Genomic DNA, 25,001 nt, shown 5'->3' on the forward strand with positions numbered 1-25,001 from the left:
TTAAGAGCACTAGTAATTACTGCTATTAATTATAATAAATATACTCAATCATAAAATCCCACCCATAAAGCTAAACTAAAAATAATGTCAAGAATAAATAAAAGTATATTTGGGGCTTTCTAACAGATTTATAGCAGGTTACTGTGTAGACTGGAGTGCACTAGGCATAGAACAAAGCAAGTGGTTTAGTTCCTATAGGAAATATATTAAAAAGAAAAAAAAAAGAAAAAACCCACAACCCTTTATCTAAAAGCCATCAGGGACAAGCACTCAATACAAGTTAACAAGCAGGAACTGATAAGATAACATTTATATGAGGTCAGAAGTCAAATGCCAGTCAAAGGCTTTTAACCTCTTGGGTCATAAACAGGAATAGTTAAAAACAAGAGGTAGTTATTTATCGGATTTTAAGGGTACCTTATCATTGCCGGAGAATCACGGATGATGAAACTAATTAGGATTTATAGAAAAAGAACTTTGTAGCTGTTCAAAGAAAATTAACCTACCATAATTCTTCAGTTGGTAGGGAGAAAAACAAACAAAAAAATCCCTTCTTTTTGGGGGGGAAAATACATCGAGCAATTTAAACAGATTTAGTAACAAAATCTCTCTCAGAAACAATAATTTATAGCTAATGTACATATTGATTAATATATGGTGAATAATATACCTTATAAATTCTGTATTAACAATCTAACCACAAAAATAAGCATTGCGTAATTTATTTCCAAGTTTTGATCTTTTTCTTTTACTCCCCTTTCAGACCTCCTAAATTAGACAGAATATAACTCTGATATCACAATCCTTCTTGTCTCAGAATGCCATCATTTATAAATTGAAAAAAATATGTATTCTAATAGCAATTATTTTAAAACATCAAAATATCAAAACTACTTGATTAAATTTTTATCTTAATCTATTCCAGAGAAACAGATGTCTCTTTATTTGCTGTCAGAATATTTTCCTTTGTTTTGATTTTTGTCCTTTTTTGTCTTTTCTTAGGCTGATATTCCAAACTCCCAAACAGTTCCTGGTCCTAGAGTCCGTGCTGGCTTATATTTTCAAAGCATACCACCCCCTTTTTTTCTCTATTGCAATAAAAGAAAGCAGATCTAGATATTTCTTTCTAGAGAGAGATAGAGGGATTGTTGTTAGGCCTGCTAAGGCCCACTGTTTCTTTAAACAGAGTCCACAATACACTAGGCGAACATTGTGGATTTAAAATGCTTTTAAATATTTATCAGAAGTATTTTATCATCATATTCAAATGACACCTGGAGTGCACTCACCTTTATTGACAATCTCTGTTCTGAAAGTCCATTTGCTTCCTTAAAGCCCCCCAAGCAGAACAAGGACTACCCGTTTTCATTCAGTTAATGTTTAGTAAAAAACCAAGCAACCTTAATCAGCATGCTGATTGCATCGTCAACTAACAAATAATTTACTACTCTGAGCATTGCATTCCATTAAAAGCTCATTAAATTTTCTGTTCTCCAATGGGAGGTTTAGCTTTTGAACTGCATGCTTTTGCTTCGAATGATCATTCATTCAATTTTTGCAAAATGTTGTGGGTTTTTTTTTCCTAAAGTATAGGTGAGCATTTCAATACCTATAGACTGCAGACCCATGGAAACACAGCCCAAGGCTTGAGTATGTTCCATTTGATTTACAAACTCTGTTTCATAAAAATTCAACATAATCTCTTGCACTTTTAGGAAATCCTGAAATCACTGGGTGTATCTGTGGTGATGTGTGACCCAAACGTAGCCCCAGAAATATTAATACAGAATATAAAATATCAAATCCCTTTTAGAAGCTTAAATTTTCCATTGCTACGTATTATAGTTATTGCTATTTTTATTATTTTTATCCTTATAAATAGCTGTTTTCTACTAATTCAAAAAGGAGTATGACACCACAAAGCCCTTACCGTATTGTATTCGATGCCAAACTTAATACCTCGGGTGTGTGTATGGGGGGGGGGGGGGGCGGAGGGGGGGGCCTAAGAAATCCACATTTTCTGGGGTTTACCCATTTTTTACAAACTCAGAATCCCCTGCATTATTTTCATGCCCAGACTCGTCTAGGAAAGAGTATATTTATTATTTTTAATTTAGGGAAATGTAGGAAAATCTCCAGCCCCCAAATTAACATGCATCTTTGGATTGCTAATTGTGCTCATTGCAAATTTAGGTCATCTTGCATGAGTGACTCTAATGTAGGGCTGAGATTGCCATGCAGCGCAGTGGATTCCTGATTCCCCGCGCTAATCCTGAACTCGGTGATTGTGTCAGGTGCAGTTCTGTATGCTCTAGCAGCTGGCTCATCCTCATCAATGCAAATAAGGCAACTCCTACAATCAGAGCCTTGCGAGTGTGAAGCCTGATTGCTGAGGGCAGGCTAAAGCACTACACAGACTCTCACTTTCAAATCACGCTAAGTGACAAGACAACTGCAGTGTCCCTCCAGTTCAAAATCAACCTTTTGAAAACAAAACAGGAAGAAGAGGGTGGCTACAAAGAAGAGGAAAACCCCAGTGTCTGCGAAATGGACTTGTTTAGATGGGCTTTATTTAGGTACAGGGATAACGTAAAGTGCATTTCAACGAATAATTCTTTAACTCCTGTTCAAGATACTTTGTTTTAAGGGCTGCAGGGGATGCAAAGGTGAGGGAGACACAGTCCCTGCCTTTGAGGAACCCTACTATTTGACTGCAGAAAATTGTAAAAATTAACATAGTAGCAGAATCATTATTAAGGCGAAGTCACCAAAATCTTAAATGAAAAACCACAGAGCATATTTTTACAGGAACTGCTTAGAGATGGCATTATGGCATAGACGTTAAGAGCAAGATGTTGGAAGCTTAGGGTTCAAATCCCAGCTTTGTCACTTACTTGCTCAAGTTATTTCACTTTTCTACAACCTTCACGTCATCCTCTGCAGAATGGCGGTGACACAAGCACCTTGTAGGGATCTTAGAAGAAGGAACTGAGATGATGTATGTAGCAAACGTGCCACAGTGCTTGGCACATAGTAAGTGCTCAATAATGTCAGCTGTGATTATTCCTACTTCCTCCTTAATGTACAAAGAAGGGGGGAGGAGGGGATCCAGAAATAGCAATGTGCCACAGTTTGAAAGGCACTTATTTGATCTGGCTCTAAATTCCCACTTTACATGTAGCATTTACCCTGTGCAAGTGAAAATACTGTGAACGTGAAAAAGCCCTGCACCTCTCAGTGGTGTCTGGACAGCCCTGGCAACTTGAAACATGAAGGAGAGAAAAAGAAATCCCTGTGCTTTTCCTTTTCTTCTTTTCCAAACACGTGTGCAGACTTCCCCTGCATTTCAGCCCCACCCTCTTTATTTTACTGCCTAATCTATAAAGGAGGATTAAGGGCAACATGCTGCTTTGGCATAGAGCAGATTCTGGGTGAGGACCTGTAGGTAGAGTTTAATGAACACAATTTTCTAGCACTGTGAGTGCATATTTTTAGCTACACGCTGGGCTCCAGTGTTGGCTCTTGAGACAGATGAACAGACCCTTTGCTCAGACTTGGGTGTTGCTCCAAGAAGAACCTTTTTCAGAAAGTAGTCGGGGAAGAAAATGTCTTCTCTTTCCCTTACTCCTAATTTGCAGCCTGTAGATTTGGATTCCAGGTAACTGGTCCCAGTAAGTGGCACGGCGACATGGAGATACACCACTGTGGGAAGCAAAGGTACTTCTGGGCCGGGGCGGATCTGCTTTCTCGCTAGAGGATGGCTGGTGCTGAAGTGTGCATCGCCATGTCCCCCCTTGGAGAGCAGGCCAGAGGTAGTTAACCTTCCTGGGGGAGGCTTGGCCTAGACAACATCATAGACACCATATCCCCCCTGGAGTTACCAAACAATAAAACTGCTTCCTTTGCCAAACACAAAGAATGGTCTGGAGTTGGATATTAGCAAACAGCAAACCACATAAAGAAGAAAGGGCGTGAGGGAGGGAGAAGGAAGAAAAGGAGAATAGGAAGGAAAGAAGGAAAATTACATGAAGATAAAGCATAAAATAAGATCTCTTTTCTGCTTTAGTTTGCCAGGGAGAGGGCAGCCATCCAGTCTTGTCTTGATTTTAGCCAGTGCCTTGGTGGGGATGGGGGAGGTGGAGAAGAAGGGGTTTTGATGTGATGCCAAGCAGGGCAGGGATGAGGCACCAGCTCTTGTGGAAATAGCTGAGACTTTAAGACCTTGGCATTGGGAGAGTGTGATCAAGATGGTGAAGTGAGTTGATCTCTTACATTCCTGCTCAGGACCCTCTCCTTCTCTTTCTAATAGGATTAACAGATATTTTCCTAAGCAGAAATCAAAATGTGTCAAATCATCTGAGACAGTCAATTTGTTCACAATGCCCACATTCTTGCAGTACGGATGCAGCACTATTCAAAAACAGTTTCATTTCAAGAGATACAATGCAGCGGAGAGGTAAACATTGATCTTCATAATCTTACACTCCTTTCAGACTGCTTAATTTTTCCCGGTGATTTTCCCCTCCTCTTTCACTCCACCCCCAAGCTCAGCTTCAAAACATTTTGTACAAAAAAGACATGACTTCCCCAGAGGATTGGGGTCTCAGTGATCCTGATGATGCACCATGTGCTCTCCATTATTCCTGCGAGCTCCCTGAATATGTTCCTGCTTCCTGCCTCACAGCTTCTGTCGTCTCTATGTTTGCATCATGTACAAATCCTCCTCGAACACCTGCAAAGGTTACCTCCACCTCTTCCTCCCTCCTCATCCCAAGTTATCAGGACTCCTTTGCACCCCACTCCACCCCCATTCTTTCTCCTTTTATTGTTATTATTGCTATTATCCTTCTCTCCACCAGCACAGCCCTCTGCGGCTTCTCCTTAGGGAGGCATTAAGTTGCCTTCCTTTGTGCTACCTTAAAACTGCTTGTCCTCCTCCGGCTCCCTTTGAACGCAAGGACCAGTGTCACCTTTGGAACAATGAATGAAAGTAGTTAGAGTGGGGTTCCAACTTCACATTCCTCAAACTCTCTTGTATTTTCATTCCCCCCTCCTCCTTCCTTCTCAGTGAGACCCCGTAAGATAGCAGCAATTAGAAGCTCTGAAATGAATAGAAACAATAGCTACTGGTATGTTTCATTCTTGAGATCTGAATAGTAGACATTTAGCAAGCAGAATAAAGTCTCATTCCCCCCCCCTTTTTTTTTCTTACCATTTGTATATTCAGTGTATATGTGTAGTTTATTTTTCAGTGGGTTGTTGACAGTGTTTTCTGTAATAATGTGTTTTCCATTGATGTATTTTAGGTGTCTACTTAACTATAATGCTCTATGTGATCATGGTGTCAAAATATAATGAATTGGTCCATTCTACCTAGAAAGCCCTCTCCACCATTTTCCCTTCCCACCTGTTAAAATCCTACCCATTCTGCAGGATCCAGCTCACAGTCAAATCTCCCCTGAGCAGTTGTCCCAAATCCTCCCAGGAGAATTCTTCTCCCTCCCTCCTGGCTCCCATTGGGAGTATTGATGCCTCCGCTCTGATTGGAGTCTGCTTTGAAATCCAGCTATTGTTGATATATGTTTACACAACTAGATTATGAGGCGGAGGACAAAGAACTTATGTCCTCCTTTCTGGACCCTCTGCCATTCCTAGGAGGGTGCCTGGCACAGCAGAAGGACTCTGTTACCTGAGGATGAAGTGTGGATGACTGCCTGGGCTTTGAGCCTGAGAAAAGCCCACCAATTCCAGTTTGGGTTCCCTCTGGATCAGGTGAACATCAGACCACTTCTGGCCCACTTCTCCCACCCCATTTCCACTTACACTTGACAGTGATTTTGAGACTTTCCTACATTAGAATTTTTAATATTTTTTCATCTAAATGCTCATCTTTAGTAAATATATAACTAGATGGATTGTGAAGTGAGGGAATTAAAAAGTGCTATCTTTTATCTGAATGAATAAATCATTTATATTAGCTCTTCTGTTTCTAGGCTGGTCTGGAATTGGCAACAAATACCAGGACATCAGTACTCTTTGACATGGTGTATTCATTAATTTATTATTTTTTTAGTGCTCTGACAAATTGTTTACTGTGAGCCAAATGTCAATTAGCATTGGCCTGAAAAAGGAGTTACTGTGCTACACGTGTTTGTATTTAGCTTTCGAGTCATCCTGATTATTTTGGCTTTTATTTGCACAACATATTTATCTTCAGAGACTCACCAACAGCACCACACACACACACACACACACACACACACACATACACAATACTACTTAAAATTTTAACATTTTCTTAAAACCGTACCTTGTTGGCAACCCTATCATTTTAGTACTGAATTTTTTTCTCCTGATAAGGCAAATGACACTTTAGCCTTAGTTAATGTAAAACAGGAAGGTGTTAATCTCATTTTCAACATGTCAGCTCTTCCAGGTAGGGTATTAATACGCAAGATCCCCTGCTGGCAGACTCAAGAGAATCTTTCTGGCTGTGAAGTCAAGTCCAAACCCGGTAATTTTTGCTTTCCGTTATTGTATGTGCTCAGGTCTGCTTCATTCACTGAAAAAGATATATCAGTAGCTAAATGCACATAAAGAAGCAAAGAGATGTTTGCAAACTATTGACTGAACTCTGTACTCAGACACTATGGTACGATGGCTTTAAAATATTCACACACTACAAACATTTGGGTATGTTTGATGATAAATAGCAACTAGGTAAGGCATATTTAAAAGACCCTCTGAGATCTGTAATTTTGCATCAGAGGACTCCAGCCCAATGTCACCATTTACTTAGTTTAATTTGCACTCTTTGAAACAATAATTGTAAAGAATTAAACAAGGAAAAGCATGGACCATGTTGTAGGAGGTATTACAGAATTCCATGTCCCACAAGAAAAAGGTATTGAAGTAATGTAGGAATCGAACTTTTAATTTATTTACTTTTTGGTCAGGATGTAGATATGAAAAAAACAAGGTTTTCGTGGTATTGAATTGGTATAGACAGTGTTAAGAAAATTTATTTCCCCCAGAAATTATTAGGCATTTGGGGGATTTGTCCTACTTACTCTATTCCTACAAACACTAAAGGGAGTTTTTAAAGGACAGTTTCAAAAGAGGTCAGAGACAGCAAAAAAAAAAAAAAAAAAAAAAATCAATAACTACAGTGAATATAAAAGAATATTAAACTTAAGCTTTCTTCTTTGTAAATATGATTAATAGGTTTTTCAAGAAAATGTCACATGCTTCCAACTTAAGGAAGAATTAGAATTGGCATTTTAGTCTCACATGGGAATGGGATTTTATGTGGTTTGTAAAAATCATAGATAAATAGATTATAGATGTTGATGAACTATTAGTTTATTTGAGCTAAGAATATGAGAGAAGCAGAAGGACTAAAGCCAGATGATGCCATAGGCAAAAGAGAAAAAAAAAAAAAAGATCATTTTACAGGGGTGGGCAAGTAAAAGAGTAGTGGCTGTGAATGAAAAGGCAGGGGACCCTGGAAGCGCACAACCAGCAAGGCTCCTAGTGAGTTCAAGAGAGATTTGAGAGGAGAAACAGTGATAATGACACTTAAGAGGTTAACTTTTGCACCATGTCCTCCAACTTGCTAGTCACAGGTTCTTGTTTCGTGGCCGGGATGAGTATTATTATGCCCATTTTCCAGATGAAGAAACAAGTGCAGAGAGACCGACTCCTTCGAGTCACGCAGAGTTATGTGCAAGCCTCAGCACTGTGATTCTTCTTCCTCCTCCTTTTTTTTTTTTTTTTTTAGTTTGAGATGGGGGCTTGAAAACTGTGGAAGGAAGGGAAGAAAGATGAACCAAAAAGATGTGAAATAAGGACAGGAGCATCACAGAGGAATTCGGAGTGGTCCAATGTATCCGGAAAAATAAGGCAGAGAAAAAGTGAGATGATAAGATTCTTTTCTTTTATTCTTGTCCAAGTTAATAACATGCACAGTGCCTGTTTTTATTCATCTCCTGCCTGTATATATTTTCCCACACACCATTCTATAGTTATATAATTCATTTCCTTGACCACTGGCTCAATACTTTATCACTTTACCAGTTTCTTTTTGTAATAGCTTTTTATACTCCTTGCCAGTGAAGGTGTACCCCCAGAAGAAGAGGATGACAAAAGGAAGGGGAAGGTGGGCAAGAGAGACCTGGTAAACAGGATCACTGTTAGAACTACATCTCCATTGTTCCATTTCCCCAGTGGGCATAATTATGCATTTCCCCTTAAGCATGAGGCCATGCTATTTTCTGTGTTTAGCTTTTACCTGGAACATGGATGAACTCACTTAAAAGTATAACAGGATTATATTCTAGCATTGTTCATTGCAACCATGTAACTGATATTTTATATATTGCATCTTAAATCTCCTTCTGGAAATGTAACACAGTTATAACCTGTATAATTTGTATCATTGTTGACATTTTGATTTTGTTTGAAAACAATTTAGTACAACTTTCACTGAAGATCTTAAGCCTCACAGGTTAGCAGGCTTGGGGTAAGATGTGGAAATAGTGGGAGAAAATAACTCATCAAAGCAATTAAATGACTTGCATGGGATCACACAACTGGCTGAGTCTGAAATAGAAACTTGGATTTTTATTCTAGGCTCTGCATCCTATACATTGCTTCCCAAATTCAATTCAGTCAGTGCTAAGGGCTACAGAGGATTGCTTTGGAATTCCCTGCTCATGGGCTTATTCTTCTAGTAGGGTATGTCCCAAACAGTTCTAGAAGGAAAATTTTAAAACATCTTTTGGAGGGAGAGAAATTCGAAGTCAAAAAACCCCAAATCCCAAAACAAACAACCCTACCATCTGTTTGTTATTATGCAATAACAGAGATGAGGTGCAAGCAAATCTTTCGCTATAAGTAGTGAAGAAAAGACAAAACCAAAAAACATTGGCCTTATTTTTCTGCCTGTCAAAATAAGTAAGGAAATAGACAGTCGAAGAAAAACATGGGCACTAAAATGATTTCCTTACTCAAAGCTGCCATCTCCTAATATTTTCCCAGTCAACAAATACTGAGTACTCATTTCCTTTTAGGCAGTGTGGTAGAGTCCTGTGAAGGAACAAAACAGACATAATCCCCGCCCTATTGAATAAACTAATTTGGGTTCTACTTTCAAAATATAAGCAATTTACTTATCAGCCACTCATACTTCAGTATGAATTACTTTAAATGAATAGTTTTCTTGATGCTTTGTTCTAGGAGGATGTTAATTAGCAGTATGTCAGTTTTATTGTTTATGGGGAGGATTCAGGGCAGTAAACAGAGGAAGAACAATAAAAAGTGGTAGATAATTTTAGACACTGGAGAAATTTGGGAGGGCATACCAGAATGTGATGCCACAGTAGAAAGTTTGTGGATACCTTAGTTTCTGGATATCTAGAGGAAATTAGGTAGGAAGGTGACCAAGGAAGACTTTGTCTCCTAAGGATTTTGGTAGCAATTTCTTGACTCAGGAATCTGTGAATTTATAAACTTGATTCGAGAACTCTGGATTTTATCAACATTGAGTGATATATGCAAAATATCACCTTTTGGTCATCTTTTATGGGTGGTAGTTCTACGCTCAGAAAGATTAAAACAAAACAAAACAAAAAAGACTCTTGCATGCTCTTATACAGACTATATCAAAAGCCCAATAATTGATATTTGAGGTAGGTGTAGAGCATTTTCTTGACATTTTCCACCAAAGTATCCCTTAAGTGGTAGTAGAGGTAGAAGTTTCAGGTGGCAAAACTACATCAACAGAATTAAACTAGTGATGGCAGGGAATGGGAGGACTGTTGAGGATATCCCAAAGCAGCAAGTTTGAAATGTCTTTAAAATATCGTGGTCGTTTTCCTAGATAATTTAAGAAATTGTTGAATGCTACCCTATAATACGTCCATGTTTATTTTTCAAGACAACAGTGCTTTAAATTACGTACTCGTTATTAGTAAAACTGACTCTCTGGGAAGAAATGTCTTGATGACTGTGTGGGTTTCAGTCTGCCTGCACACGCCTACACGCGCATGGGTATGTCTAGAGGGGTTCGCCGAGGAGGACACTAAATGCGAGGTTTCGGTTGTCTGAGCAGTCACAATGCCATGATTTAGTTTAATTAGGTGCACTTTGAATTTTCTTGTAAGGGTGATTACCTGTCTCAGGATTCCCAAAAGGATTTTCCATGATCTACGACTGACTGCCAGCAATATGGGCTCAGATGGGTAGGATAGGTGGAAAATATGGGGCCCAGCCTTCCAGGTCAAAAAAACAGCATGACACCCTGGGCAGGTGAGGAAATGAGTCTGAGTGAAGTATCCTTGCCAGCCAGTTCCCTTATGAGCTATTGACAGAGTTGTGCCATCCAAAATTTCTTCCTCTTCTACCAGACAAAGCGGGCTGGGTGTGAGAGAGTAGGGAACACAGAGAATCTGAGCCACCTCTGCCATTGTCTAGGTTCCTCATCCCATCGATATTTATTAAGTATATGGCAGACATTGTCTAAGACTCAGGGGATATAACAGTGAAGACAAAGTCATGGTAGTAGGCAGAACACTGGCCCCCAAAGATGTCCCCGCCATACTTTCCCAGAACCTGTGACTATGTTACCTTACATGGCAAAAGGGACTTTGCAGATTGATTAAAGGTACGGACCTACAGATGGGAGACTCATCCAGATTATCCAGGTGGGCCTAATTTACTCACAAGTCCTTAAAAAACCTGAGAACCTTTCCAGGCTGCGAGTTAGATGAGACAGAAGAAGGAAGATTCAAAATGTACGAAGGGGGGCTTCCCTGGTGGTGCAGTGGTTGAGAATCCGCCTGCCAGTGGTGGGGACGTGGGTTCGATCCCTGGTCCGGGAGGATCCCACGTGCCGCGGAGCAACTAAACCCGTGTGCCACAACTACTGAGCCCGCGTGCCACAACTACTAAAGCCCGTGTGCCTAGAGCCCGTGCTCTGCAACAGGAGAAACCACCACAATGATGAGTCCCACGCGCCGCAACGAAGAGTGGCCCCCGCTCGCCGCAACTAGAGAAAGCCCGTGTGCAGCAACGGAGACCTAACGCAGCCAAAAATAAATAAATTAATTAATTAAAAAAAAAATGTACGAGGGACTCAACTGCTGTTGCTGGCTTTGAAGATGAAGGAAGAGGCCATAAGCCAGTGAATGCAGATGGCTTCTAGAAGCTAGAAAAGGCAAAAAAATGCTTCTAGAAGCTGGAAAAGGCAAAAAAATGGGCTATCCCCCAGAGCCTCCAGAAAGGAATACAGCCCTGCTGACACCTTGATTTTAGCCCAATGAGATCTGTCAGATTTCTGATCTCCAGAATGGGAAGATAATACGTTTTGTGTTGTTTTAAGCCAGTAAATCTATGGAAATTTGTCATAGCAGCAATAAGAAACTAATACAATCCCTATCCTCTTTGTGCTTGTATTTTAGTAATACAACAAAGTAAATACAATATAATACAATAAAAATATGCAAAAGGTCGTTTAGATATTCTAATAAGGCTGTGATGGAAATGAAGTAATATGATAGAGACTCTAATGGACACGACTAAAAGCTTTTCAATGCTTCAATGCTTTGAGAATGCGCCACTGTGTAAGTGTTGGTGTAAAGACTAGCTTCCCACATAAGAGTTCTTTGATCTGTCTCCTTTGCATCTAAACTAGAGCACAGGCATACAACTTGGGTTCCATTAATTAGATACACCCATGCTGGACTTTGAATCAGGTGCTGTGATGCAAAAAAGGACAGTTTGGGAAATTTTTCATCTCACTTCTCCATCTTTCCCCTTTCCCTCCCCCTCGCCCCCCCCCCCCAATTCCACAATAGTAGCTGAGGCTACAAGGTAGTACATGGCATAAAAGAGCCAACTTGTCCTTAGCAGCTAGAGTTATTCCTTTATGAAATCAGTTCTGCAACATAGTTTTGGGTGCTAGTATAGGCGAGGAAGAATTTTCCTTTACCCTTCTAGATTCTTTTGGCTGGTCTATTAATTCAATTGACATAAGGTTGACAGGAGAAAAACAAATTTAATTACATACGTATGGGAGCCCTACAAAGACAATGAGAGGCTCCCTGACAGCCAGGCAATTGAGGCTTATGTGCCATTCTGAGCCAAGAAGGAGGTCTAGGGCTTCAAAGGGAAGGAAGACAATTCACAGGAAGATGGGAAGAGCAAATGTTCGGTACATAAAACGTTTGCCATGCCATGCAGAGACAATGGGATGGGACTCAGAGGACTTTGGAGAAATAGGCCCTGTGGGGTTCCCAGCTTACCACTCCTTGCTCATAACTTTTTGTAGTTAGCTCTGGTGATAGTTCTCTTCCTGGACCCGGCCCTCTACCTAAATTCTTTTAGGCAGTTAACGGGGAGGTAAAAAAAAATTTCTTCCTGCGTCATTTGGGCTCAAAGTAATCCATATTCCAAAGTGGCACATTTGGGGAAGGCTTGTTCTAAACCTCTTCACTAGTCTGGAAACTTAACTCAAGCTTAGCTCTCCAGCCCTTTCAACAATTCAGTAAGCCACAAAATATCCTTTTATTAAACTCCTTTTTTGCTTAACCAACCGGTGTCACCTTTGATTGCTTGCAACTGTAGGCCCTGATGGAAATAGAGAGTAATCAGAAGAGACCAACTTGAGACATAGAGTCAGGAAGGTCTCTCTGCAAAGGTGATATTTGAACTGGAGCAGAAAGAATGTGAGGGAGCAAATAATATGAACAGCTGGGGGAAAGCTGGAGCTGAAGAAGGAAGTACAAAGGCCACTGTAAGGAACTGGGGTCCTGGAGAGAGCAAGACAAACAAGGCCCCAGCTTTGGTGGAATTTACCTCTGTTGGTAGTATTTAGACAGTTAAAGGTAGGCAAATAATGAGTAACATAATTTCAGATAGTGATGTTATAAATAAAATGAAAGAGAGAGTTACGGGCTGCAGGCAAAGGACTATTTTGGATAGGGTGGGCAGGAAAGGCTTCTCTGAGCAGGTGATGTTACTCAGAGATATAGGCGATTTATAACTTAGAGAAAAATCCTTTGAGTACACTATTGGGACACTTTGCTTAGAGAAGTGAATTTCATAAGGGTTCTTAAAATAAAAACAAATATTGCAGGGCTGTCTTTGCCAAGGTTAGCGATATTGGGAGACTCAAACAGATGCTGCCCCTAGAGACAAATTAAAAAAAAAAAAAAAAAAACTTATTGTCCACTTTATTTATTTATCTATTTATTTATTTGTTTGTTTATTTTTGGCTGCTTTGGGTCTTCGTTTCTGCGTGCGGGCTTTCTCAAGTTGTGGTGAACGGGGGCTACTCTTCGTTGCGGTGCACGGGCTTCTCACTGCGGTGGCTTCTCTTGTTGCAGAACACAGGTCTAGGTGTGCAGGCTTCAGTAGTTGTGGCGCACGGGCTTAGTTGCTCCGCAGCGCTTGGGATCTTCCCAGACCAGGGCTCGAATCCGTGTCCCCTGCATTGGCAGGCAGATTCTTAACCACTGCACCAACAGGGAAGTCCCGACAAAGATTTTTAAATGTCAACTGATTTCATCTTTTTTGCTGATGTTCTCAACCTTAAACTTGCCAAATACATGACTACATTTTTAGGGAGAAAATTCCTTACATTATGAACATTTTTCTCCAACTACAGATCGGCTTAACTTTTGTTTCGGATAGCTGCTACATGAACAAATACTAAAAACAAAATACAGAAGACAAAGACAATGTTGGTTCTTCATCACTTTGTCAGCAGCTCTTCTGGTTTGATGGGCTAGACTGTCAACAGTGGAATAAAGGCAGCACTAACAGAAAGAAACCTCAGCTTCCAACAACAGTGTTCCAAATAATCTGTCTGCAGGTGGAAGATGCTAGTTTATGAGAGCATGAAAAATTAATTATCAATGAAAAGGCATTTACTTCTTTCACAGTCCATATATTTATTGACAAATAAATGTTCTTTGTCTCCCCAGAGGAAAGAATTATTCTCTACAATTGTTTAATCAATTTACTGACATGAGTCAAAGCTTTGAGGGGAAAAAAACAAATGTACTTTCTCAGATAGATCCCAGAAAGGATAAGGCAGGTGGATCTCTGGTATGTTTGTTTTTCAGTAGCGTAATTATATGGACTATCTTTTCCCCACAAAACCAGAAAATTTTTCCAGCAAAATGTAAACAGACTTACTGGTAAATATGGCAAAGTGAATAAATAAATCTACTTTTACTTTTTTCCCAAACCCCAGAAATGGCAGTAAGAGACATTTTTAGGAAGCACAAACCAACAAGGACAGAGAGAACAGAAGAGCAGAACAAACAGAACAAACAAACAAGCAAACAAACAACCTAGAGGCTAGAAAGCAAGTGAATGAGTGGTAAAGAGAACTTAACGGACCTGAGAATACAGATCCTGAAGCCAACAAAGAGGAAACCCATGGACTCACTCAGTTTTACAGCAGAGATTAGCAGCACTAGATGCTTCTGGAATGGGATCGAAGGGGGATGGAGAGATGGGTAAAGTAGAAGGATCTGCTGAAAGTCTAAAAAGCAGCCAAATCCCTCCACCACAGCACCAATTCCCAGCACCTAGGCAACCATCACCCCCCTCTCTTCCCCCACCCAATGCCGCAACCCTGTCAGAGGGCTGGAGATCTAGTCTCTGGGGAAGGTAAGACATAGGGTCTCTTGGCTGGGTGGGGGTTAAAGGGGAGGCTAGGATACAAAAGCAGGGAAAATAAATAGAAATATGCATGCTAAATGCTGAAAACCTTAACACTCTTTACCTACCCACCTTCCAGAATAGTAGCTGGCAGACTTTTACCCTCAGCCAGGAGATTTGAAGATCTTTACCTGCACAGTCTGACCAGCTCAAAAGAAGAAGTTTAAAGATACCAACATTCTATGCCCCCCAACTAAACAGCCAAGCCAGATCACCCCAAAGTAAAACTGTTAGATTAGCCACTTCCTTACTTCCAGCTCAGCACCCCTACACACACACACACGCACACACAAATACACACAGATGCCTATGTCTTTATCATTGGAGAGAAATCTTTAATTTGAAAGATAAAGATACCAAAATAAAGCAACAAATAGTAGCAGCTTGGAGGAAACACATTCTCTACGTGAAGAAGAAAACCCCCAAACAAAATAAAACATAAGTCACATCATTAATATCCTCAGAAGGGTAAAAAAGATATGGCAACCATGAAACAAGAATAGGATACTATAACAAATTAGAACATTAAAAGAACAAAACAAGGTATTGGAATTTTAAAAAATATATATATTTGTGTGATAATAGAAATTATAAGAACTGGAAGATTAAAATTTCTGAGGAAATTTCCCAGAGAGTAGAACAGAAAAACAGATGACAAAAAGAGAGATGACTAGCCCAGGAGATCCAAACTCCAAATAAAATAAAGAACAGAAAAAACAAATAGGGATGGGTGAGGGAGGAGATGTATTCATTTTCTGTTGCTGCATGAAAAATTACCACTGACATAGCACCTTAAGACAATGTACATTTACTATCCCACAGTTTCCATGGGCCAGGAGTCCAGTACCCTTAGCTGGGGTCCTCTGCTCAGGGTTTCACAAGGCTGCAGTGAAGGAGTCAGCTAGGGCTGGGGTCTCTTCAGAGGCTCAGTGTCCTTTTCTAAAGCTCATGTATTTCTTGGTCGAATTTATTTCTTTATAGCTCTAGAACTCATGGTAGCTTGCTTTTTCAAGGCCAGCAAGAAAGAGCAGCTTTTACCTCTAAGTCCTGTTTTAAAAGGCTTATCTACCAGGTCAGGCCCACCCAGGATAACCTCTCTTTTGATTAATTTAAGATCAACTGATTAGGGATCTATACTACATTTGCAAAATCCCTTCACCTTTGCCGTGTAACATTATATAATCATGGGGGTGCTATATTATTCTCTGTGCCATATTCTGTTGGTTAGAATCAAGTTAAAAGTCACATCTACACTCAAGGAGAGGAGATTCTACAAGGGCATGTATACCATGGAGTGGGAATCATGGGGGCCAGCTTAGAATTCTGCCTACCACAGGAGAGGAGAGAATAACTAAAGATATAATACAAGACAGTTATCAAGCTTGATACATGATTTTCCAGACTGAAAGAAATCACTGAATGCCAGCATAATGATAAAGATAGATCCACATCAGACTTTCAGAAAAACAGTGAACCACAGCAAGAGCTGATAAGCTTCTACTGCGGGACATGTCACAAACAGAAGATCAGAGATGAAAATAGCATTGAATTTCTAAATAGAACTACTTCAACCTCAAAGGTAATGGAGGAATGCCTTCAAAATTATGAATCAAAATGATTTCTGCACTTGAATTCTATACTTAGAAAAACTATCAATTTAGGTTCAGGATAGAATAAAGATATTTTCAACACATAAGATCTCAATTATTTCTGATGTACCTTTTCTCAGAAGAAGGCCTGAAAATTTACTCCATCAGAAAGGGGAGAAAATCAAGAAGGAGAATACAGGAGAATTAGCAGAGGTATAAGGCAAAGAGAATCCCAAGATGATGGTAAAGGAAGATTCCAAACAACCATAATGCAGGGTTGAGAAAGCAACACACTCAGAATGGGGAAAGTTGGAAGGCTTCAAGAAAGATTTCTTCTATAAAATGAAATTCAGAATGGGGAATGAAATTGATAGAATGTTTACTGCATCTTAATGTACTTGAGAGAAATTTAGACAATTGACACAGAGTTTTGGCTTGAATTGTGATAGATAAGTCAGAGAAAACTAGGAAAATGGCAACATAAAATGATTATCAAAAATTGTGCAGGAAAAAGAAAGAAATCCTGATTTACAACATGGCACAGCTATGAATAATGTTTACATAGTAATAATAATGTCAACCCAAACGTGGGGTATAAATATATATGGAGAATGAGAGAATGGGAAGGTCGTGCAGGTATTATAGGGGCACGAGGAGGGAAGTGAGCTAGATCTTCAACTTCCGTTGCAATAGATCTGTAGATAATACCTGAAACTGTGGAAACAAGAAGAGGCTATGCAGCATGCTATTTGGATTCATGGAGGTGAATATCAACAGACCAGCTCAAAATGGTGGAAGTATTTTGGAAAAGAGAAACTAGAACAGGGAGGGAGGGGGCAGGAGAATACCATTTCTCCACAACACGGCTTATAAATTTATTCTACATTTTAAACTGTGCATATATGACTCTGATGAAAAATACAAAATAAGCACAAACAGAAATTATTAGATAAAGCAATTATCTATATAACTGCTTTACTTATCATTCTAGATATACTGACTATTTAATTTCCTTATATGTTCACTACAGGGTAATATTCATTTCGTTGTTGTGTTTTAAAATCAAGTTTACCAGAACTTAAACATCAAATGAATTTTTTCTTTTAAAGCGTTTTCTTTAAGAAGTTAAACACTTGGTCCAAAGTTGTTGCAACTACCCGAAATATTTTTGGAACTGGTTTTAGAATTTCAAAGCCTGTGGCCAACTTCTTTAAATAACTTCAAATGTGTCAATTCATGGATTTAACGTTTCGAAAGAACCAGAAATCATATGAAATCACATTAGATTTGAGTGGTCAAGCTAGCTCAAGCTATTCCGGGTAAAAATCAAGGTATGAAAATACACGAATACAACTGATTTTTTGGATGGCTTATAAAGTAGCTGTAAAGGGGACTTTAAAAAGGGGAAGGATTCCAAAAGTATTCTGTCTTTGATGCATAATTATTATAATATGTGTATGAGGCTACATGTTTAGTAAGGTACTCTCATAAAGAAGTTAAGGATATTCTTCATAAAGCACACAAACAAAAATCTCTATTAGAAAGCTGCAGATGATTTTAGGGGAAAAATGCCAAATGAGATAATATTGCTTAAATGTGGTAGATGTTCCCCTCTCTTCTAAATCCAAGTAAGACTGACCCACCCACTGAAGTTAGAAGAGAGCTTTATATAACTATAACTTATTTTTTTCTCTCTAGAGAAGAGATGTGACTAGAAGTATACCCATGTCTTTGAATGGACTTCTACCTGCTTCTAGGTAAGTTTTCTAAGACAAGTGGAACAATTGCTGTCTCATGAGCTCTGGTATTGCTGCATTGGTGAATCCAAGCCCTCCCTTCCTTTCTTCAATGTTAAGTGACATAGCTGACACGGTATCAAAGTCTTCCACTCTTTCTCGGAAATGCCTAACTGAACCTCACCAATAGAGGACCTCTGACACCCCATGGCTGATTTTGATCACATTCTCAATTGTGGGGACCTTGTGGGCATCCAGCTCTTCCTACTGAGTAAACTTTTCTAAGCTTAAGAGAATATTACCTGAGTGAACGAGGAGACTGCCAGCTGTCCACTAGTCTTCTTTCCTCTTGGGCCAAAAAAAAAAAAAAAAGACTACATTTCCCATCCCATCATGCAGATAGTTTAGCTAATGGAACATGAGTAGAAGAAATATGTACCTCTTCCAGATTTGGCCCCTTCTGCCATCTGGACACAGATGATGAGGAGGCTCTAGGGGATGGTGGATCCAGAAGTTGGAAGGAGCCTAGGGTCCTAGATGACTGCTTGTAGTAGAGCTGCCCCTGCCAACCTAGCAGCTGCCCTGGACTATAATATAAAGAAGAAATAGTTTCTTTAAGAAAATTTGAGTATATTCTTTAAGAGAATTTGAGAGTCTCTTTGTTACTGTAGCCTAGTCTGCACTCACTAATAAACTTGGCTTCTCACATGGAATAAGGGACCCAATTTCTGACCCTTGAGAGCTTACAGATGGAAGAACCCCTCTTAAGCCAGAGCTTCCTACTTGAAATATGAAAAATGGAAATGTGTGCTTGTTTTATTTTTAGTTAATACAGCTCTTCTAATTGGTAAATTATTTTAAAATAAAAGATATATTACTTAGAAGTAATTTTTTAAATGTACAAACAGAAAACATATGATTCAATGCATTGCTATCCAAGAAATAAAAGTAGGCTATAATCTCAAGAAGACATGACAGAAATATAATTAATATAAAAGAAATGTATAAATTGATGTGTTAAACATTATCAGAAGAAAGAGTGTATTTACACAGGGGGTTTGGCTGGAGTAGGCCTTAAAGGCAGAAAAAAGGTAAAGAAGCCTGTGTGATTTGCCGTGACCAGTGTAATGTCTTTCTAGCATGAAAGTAAGATCCTGAGGTCAGAGATTAGCAGGCAACAAGGTCACAAACAGTATAATAATAATTATAATTAAATGGCCTGACTTAGAAAGAAATAGGTAATTGTGGATAGAGAGACAGCAGAGAAGAAAGTAGAGGAGAAAGAAGATGGCCAATCAGTAGAGCAGAGGGGAATGTGGAAATCTGGTTTGAGGTTATTGGCAACTGTTCACTCGTCAGGCTCCCCATGCCTTCAGAATGTATTCTGCATGAAGCATGAAGCCAAAAAAGAGTGGGTCTTATTATTGTTGTTTTATTGTTTTCTTCCAGAATTCCTGCTTTTTTAAATAAACTTTTTATTCTGGAATACTTTTAGCTTTACAAAAGAGCTGTGAAGATGGTATAGAGAGTTCCCACATACTGCACACCCAATTTTCTCTAGTACTAACATCTTACATTAGTATGGTACATTCCATACAATTAATGAACAAATATTGATACAGTATTATTAAACCAAAGTTCGTACTTTATTAAGATTTCTTTAGTTTTTATCTTGTGTCCTTTTTATGTTCCTGGATCCCATCTGGGTTACCACATTACATTAAGTTGTCGTGTCTCCATAGGTTCTTGTTGGCTGTGACAGTTTTTCAGACTTTCCTTGGTTTCGATGACATTGACAATTTTGTGGAGTACTGGTCAAGTATTTTGTAGAATGTCCCTTAATTGGAATTTGCCTGATTTTTTTTTTTTTTTTATGAATAGACTGGGTTTATGGGTTTTGGGAGGAAGATCACAGAGGTAATGTGTAATTCTCGGTGTATCATATTAAGAGTACATACTATCAATGTGACTTATCCCTGTTAATCCTAACCTTGATCATCTGTTCGAGGTGATGTTTGTCAGGTTTCTCCACTCTAAAGTTACTCTTTTTCCCCCTTTCCATACTGTATACTTTGTAAGGAAGTCAGTATACATGGCCCACATTTAAAGAGTGGATGCTGCGTTCTACCTCCTTGAAGGATGAGAAAGACTAGCATCTAGATAAATTACTTGGAATTCTTCTGCACAGGAGATTTAGCTATTTCCTCTTATTATATATATGTTATATGTATATATATATGTCATATATATATATATATGACATATATATATGTCATATATATATATATGACATATATATATGTCATATATATATATATACACGTATATACAATCAGTATGGACTCACCGCTATTTATTTTATGCTGTTGGTTACAATCCAATACTATTATATTTATTTAGTTGCCAAAATTTTTCCAATTTGGCCATTGGGAATTCTTTCAGTTAGTTCCTATCTCCCCTTGACATATGCTCATTATGTCTTGTCTTTTTGGTTTTGCTTTTGTTTTCAGCACTTCCTTTACTTTTGGGCACTGTAAGATGCTCCAGACTCATCTTGTATATTTCCTGCCCCAGTCTGGGAATTGACCATTTTTCCGAGGAGCCTTGATTCCTTTTATTGGAATGGTGTTAGAAAACATGATCTGGGCCCTAGGTATGCTCATTTCCACTGGGGTGCCCTTGCTCTAGGTTCTGTCAGTTAACAGAGCAAAGAAATACATGTGTGTACACTAACCCCTGTATATGTACGTACCTATAAACCTCTCTCTCTATATCCATCTATCTCTGTTTTAAGCTAAATATGCATTCGTATTGAAGTTGCCAACTCTAATCCATTACAGTATGACTCATTCTAGCCTTCTTCCCTGGCTGAGCTGAAACCTCCCACGACAACGGTGAGGAACCTGGCTCCTGCCGTCCATCATCCAGTTGCTTAATTGTTCAATTCTAATATCGTACATGTACACTGGTTTCAACATTGTTAACCCATAACCCCATTGGAAACTTGATCAACTAGAATCCAGTGCTTATGGACAGCTGCTTTTGCCTTACAAATTCTACTAATTTCCAAAGTTTCTTAGGTCAGAAACTTATTCCCTGACTACCTTTACAAAAATTTTTCATGCATTTGTAGTACAATTAAATTCTTGCCTCATGATCTGCATTCCATCCTGGGATCCCCTGACCTCCTAAATGATATTTTTAAATTTGTGCTCATTAAGGTTAACTCTTTGGGCTGTAAAGTTCTGTGGTTTTGACAAATGCCTGGTGTTACGTAGCCACCATGACAGTAGCATACAGAAGAGTTTCACCACCTTAAGATTCCCCTGTGCTTCTCCTAATCAAACCACCCACCTCCCCCAAACTTCTGGCAACCACTGATCTTTTCACTGTCTCTATATAGTTTTGCCTTTTCCAGAATGTTATATAAATGGAATCATACATTCTATAGCCTTTTCAGAATTTCTTCCACTTAGCAATATGCATTTAAAATTTATCTTTGTCTTTGCTTGGCTTGACAGCTCATTTCTCTTTATTGCTGAATAGTATTCCATTGTATGAATGTACAACAGTTTGTTTATCCATTTACCTATTAAAGGGCGTCTCGGTTACTTCCAATTTTGTGTAATTATGAGTAAACATGCATATACAGGTTTTTGTGTGGACATGAGTTTTCAAATCAGTTGAGTAAATACTTAGGAGCATGGTTTGCTGGATTGTATGGCAAGATTATGTATAGCTTTGTAATAAATAAACAAATTGTTTTCCAAAATGGCAGTGCCATTTTTCATTGAGAGTTCCTACTGTTCCAAATCCTCACCAGCAATAGATATTGTCATTTCTGGGGGATGTTAGCCATTCTAATAGGTGTGTAGTGGTATCTCATTGCTGTTTTAATTTGCATTTGCATAAAGACAAATGATGTTGAGCATTTTTTGATATGTCTACTTGCTGTCTGAATATCTTCTTTAGTCCACGCTTCTTTTTAATATAGTCTTTCCTTAGAAGGAATAAAATATCATATTGTATATTTCCTGAGCCCAGAAGCCGCCATTGCTGAATGTTTGACTGGATTTCATGTTTTTTTAGTTACAGTCACATTCTAATTTATCCTGACTGGTGTTTTCAGAATGATCAAAATCTCTGTCTCACCTTTAGACTTAGTATCTTGGATTACTTCTAATGCCCTAATCTTTTTCTTTAACTGTTAATTTGTATTAGTTTAAATCTCAAAGGGCAATCTTATTTCCAAATTCTTAAAGTTAGAAAGAAAGAGACGACTCCATTGTTGCCTCATAAAAGTCCTACACTTCTCTTTCTTTAAAAATATTATTCTATTTAACGATAGCCATACTTCAAATATTTTAGCACTGGTTGACTTACATCATAGGTCTCCTTTCATTATCCTAATATTTTCTTTTAAGCTTTTGTTTAGTGCAGTGGTTCCCAAACTTTGGTGTGTATCAGAATCTCAGAGAGCCAAAAAATAACACAGTGGTACAGGTTCATTAAGATAGGACCTGGACCTTTGTATTTTTATCAAGATCCCCTGGTGTTGTTGATATCTACCAGAGTTTGAGAACCATAGGTTTGGTGTTTGGAGCTGAGGGCCAATCTAACTCTGAACCGAAAACACACAAACAGCATATCTAGAGACTGATAATAGCTTCAGAGGCCAAGACCTTTTTTTTTTTTTTTTTAAATTAATTAATTTATTTATTTATTTATTTTTGCTGCGTGCTGGCTTTCTCTAGTTGCGGCGAGCGGGGGCTGCTCTTCGTTGCGGTGCGCGGGCTTCTCATTGTGGTGGCTTCTCTTGTTGCGGAGCACAGGCTCTAGGCGCACGGGCTTCAGTAGTTGTGGCGCACAGGCTTAGTTGCTCTGCGGCATGTGGGATCTTCCCGGACCAGGGATCAAACCCATTTCCCCTGCAATGTCAGGCAGATTCTTAACCACTGAGCCACCAGGGAAGCCCCAGAGGCCAAGACTTTTGTCTTGCTATGTCCCTAACCTAATACTTCACTGGTTTTTTGTGCAAGATTTTTGTCTAGTGTTGAAATTAAACATCAGTAGACTATTTTTACAGTATAAGATGATGTTAAAAACTGGCTTATTCTGCAAAGTTCACCAAAGGAGCATTTTTAAACCATCTGGACACATCATACCAGCTTAAATTAAAACTGTTAAAAGATGTGCACCAGAATTTGCATTTTAAGAAGTACACTATAACATACAGGGTAGACAATCCATACGTCTTTTCATATTACTGGTTCACTACTCTTGTATACAATAAAAATTAAATGGCAGTTGTTGTTTTTTTTTTTATAGCAAAGCATTAACCTAAATTGAGAAGACTAGATTCAACAATACAGCATTTTATAACCAGAAAGCAACTATTTCTCAGATATTTTTTCTTTAAAAACTCAAGTCTTCATGTGCTTTGTGTCCTTCTAGGCTATGGCTAGTATTCAACATAAGTTAAGATGGCACAGTTCCATGCCAAAGAAAAACACTTCACCACATCAGAACATTATTTGCATATTCGTAAGATTCTACCTTCAGGCAAGAGACATGAGCTCTTTTTCCTGCAAACTATTACATCAATAGAAATATACAAATAAGCATCAAGAAAAATGCGAATAAGGATTTAAAATGAAAAAATGTTCACTCACCAGTGCACAGTTCAATATCAGGTGGAGAGTATGCTTGCTTGATTGCAAAGTAAGTTTTAAAGGGAAATAATTATGCTCATTGTTGATATAAATATTTAAGCACCATTATTGCTAATAATTTCTAATACTGGTGAGTGTACTTGTGAGCAATTGTTTGAATTTACTAGAAAATATACTAACATGAATTTTTTTGGAAAATATACTTAAATTTTACCTGAGGGGCTATTTTTTTTTAATCAAAATAACATACCAAGGCTGGTTGAAAGCACTTTGCTTTTTCAAAGGTCTCTCCAAACTCAATTGTAATCCAGAAATGAGTATTTTCCCATGAAAATATCAACTGCTTGAGCCACATTTGCCAGAAACTAGATTATGCTATTCATTTTACCAGTAGCTAATAGTTACTCTCATGAGATATTATATTTCCTTAAATTTTTGCTGTGAGGATAATTTTATAATCACTACCAAGCAGATATAAATTTTTTCATCCTTTTAAGAAATTTAAATTCCTCCTCTTAATCTTATTTTCAGCATATTTGGATGTATCTAAACTTTGTCCTTAGTCAGTCAATCCACATCAGATAATTTCCATCTTTCCTCTAAATTAAAAGGGATCTTATTCCTTCCATTTAATACTAATCCTGGAAAGCAAGAAATACATGAAAACAACCAAAATCTTTAATGGCTTTGATTTGTTAATCACTGAAAAATTTCAAACATTTCTACTTGACCCCTCTGAAGCACTAACTGTTATATTGTGGCGTAAGCAAAGCATTTTGAACAGCTGTAGGACACAAATCCTATTAGTGAGGGAGAATCTTTCTAAATCACTTTTTGTGTATAATACTTATAATTATTAATTGACTGATTAGGAATAAAAGAGGTCCTCCATAGTTAAACAAAAAGTTGACTTCCTTAAACATAATCATACTATTCCATTTCAGCAATTCTAATAAGTCAGTTTGAGGTGAGGTTATCACAATTTCCATAAACTAAGACTGCCTGAAGTTGTAGCTGGCTTAAGAAACCAAAGACAGCCTGCTGCAGTTGGCAAAAATGCTGACTTGTGAGGCCCAGGTCATTATTTATTGGTGTCTAGACTTAGAGCTTCTTTAACCTTACACTTTAACTTCAGGGCCTCCCCAAAGGAACAAGTTTTGGGGTCAGCAAAGTCCTTTGGTTGTATTTTCATCAGAATTGAGGATCAGTAGGTGGGACACCATGCCTCAACCCTGGAATACATTAAAGAAGGCCAAGAGCACTTCTGCACAGCT

General features: G+C 38.5%; 1 long non-coding RNA gene across 1 annotated transcript in view; it reads right to left on the minus strand.

Moving 5' to 3' along the window:
- Positions 1-11,798, minus strand: part of LOC309659024 — a 56,244-nt gene extending 44,446 nt beyond the window's left edge. The window contains exon 1 of the long non-coding RNA XR_014262513.1: positions 1,290-11,798. This is a non-coding gene — a long non-coding RNA (uncharacterized lncRNA). The remainder of the gene's footprint in view (positions 1-1,289) is intronic.
- Positions 11,799-25,001: the final 13,203 nt, after the last annotated feature.

Source organism: Balaenoptera physalus (genome assembly GCF_965194825.1).
Source record: "Balaenoptera physalus genome assembly, chromosome: 3".
Lineage (NCBI taxonomy): Eukaryota > Metazoa > Chordata > Mammalia > Artiodactyla > Balaenopteridae > Balaenoptera > Balaenoptera physalus.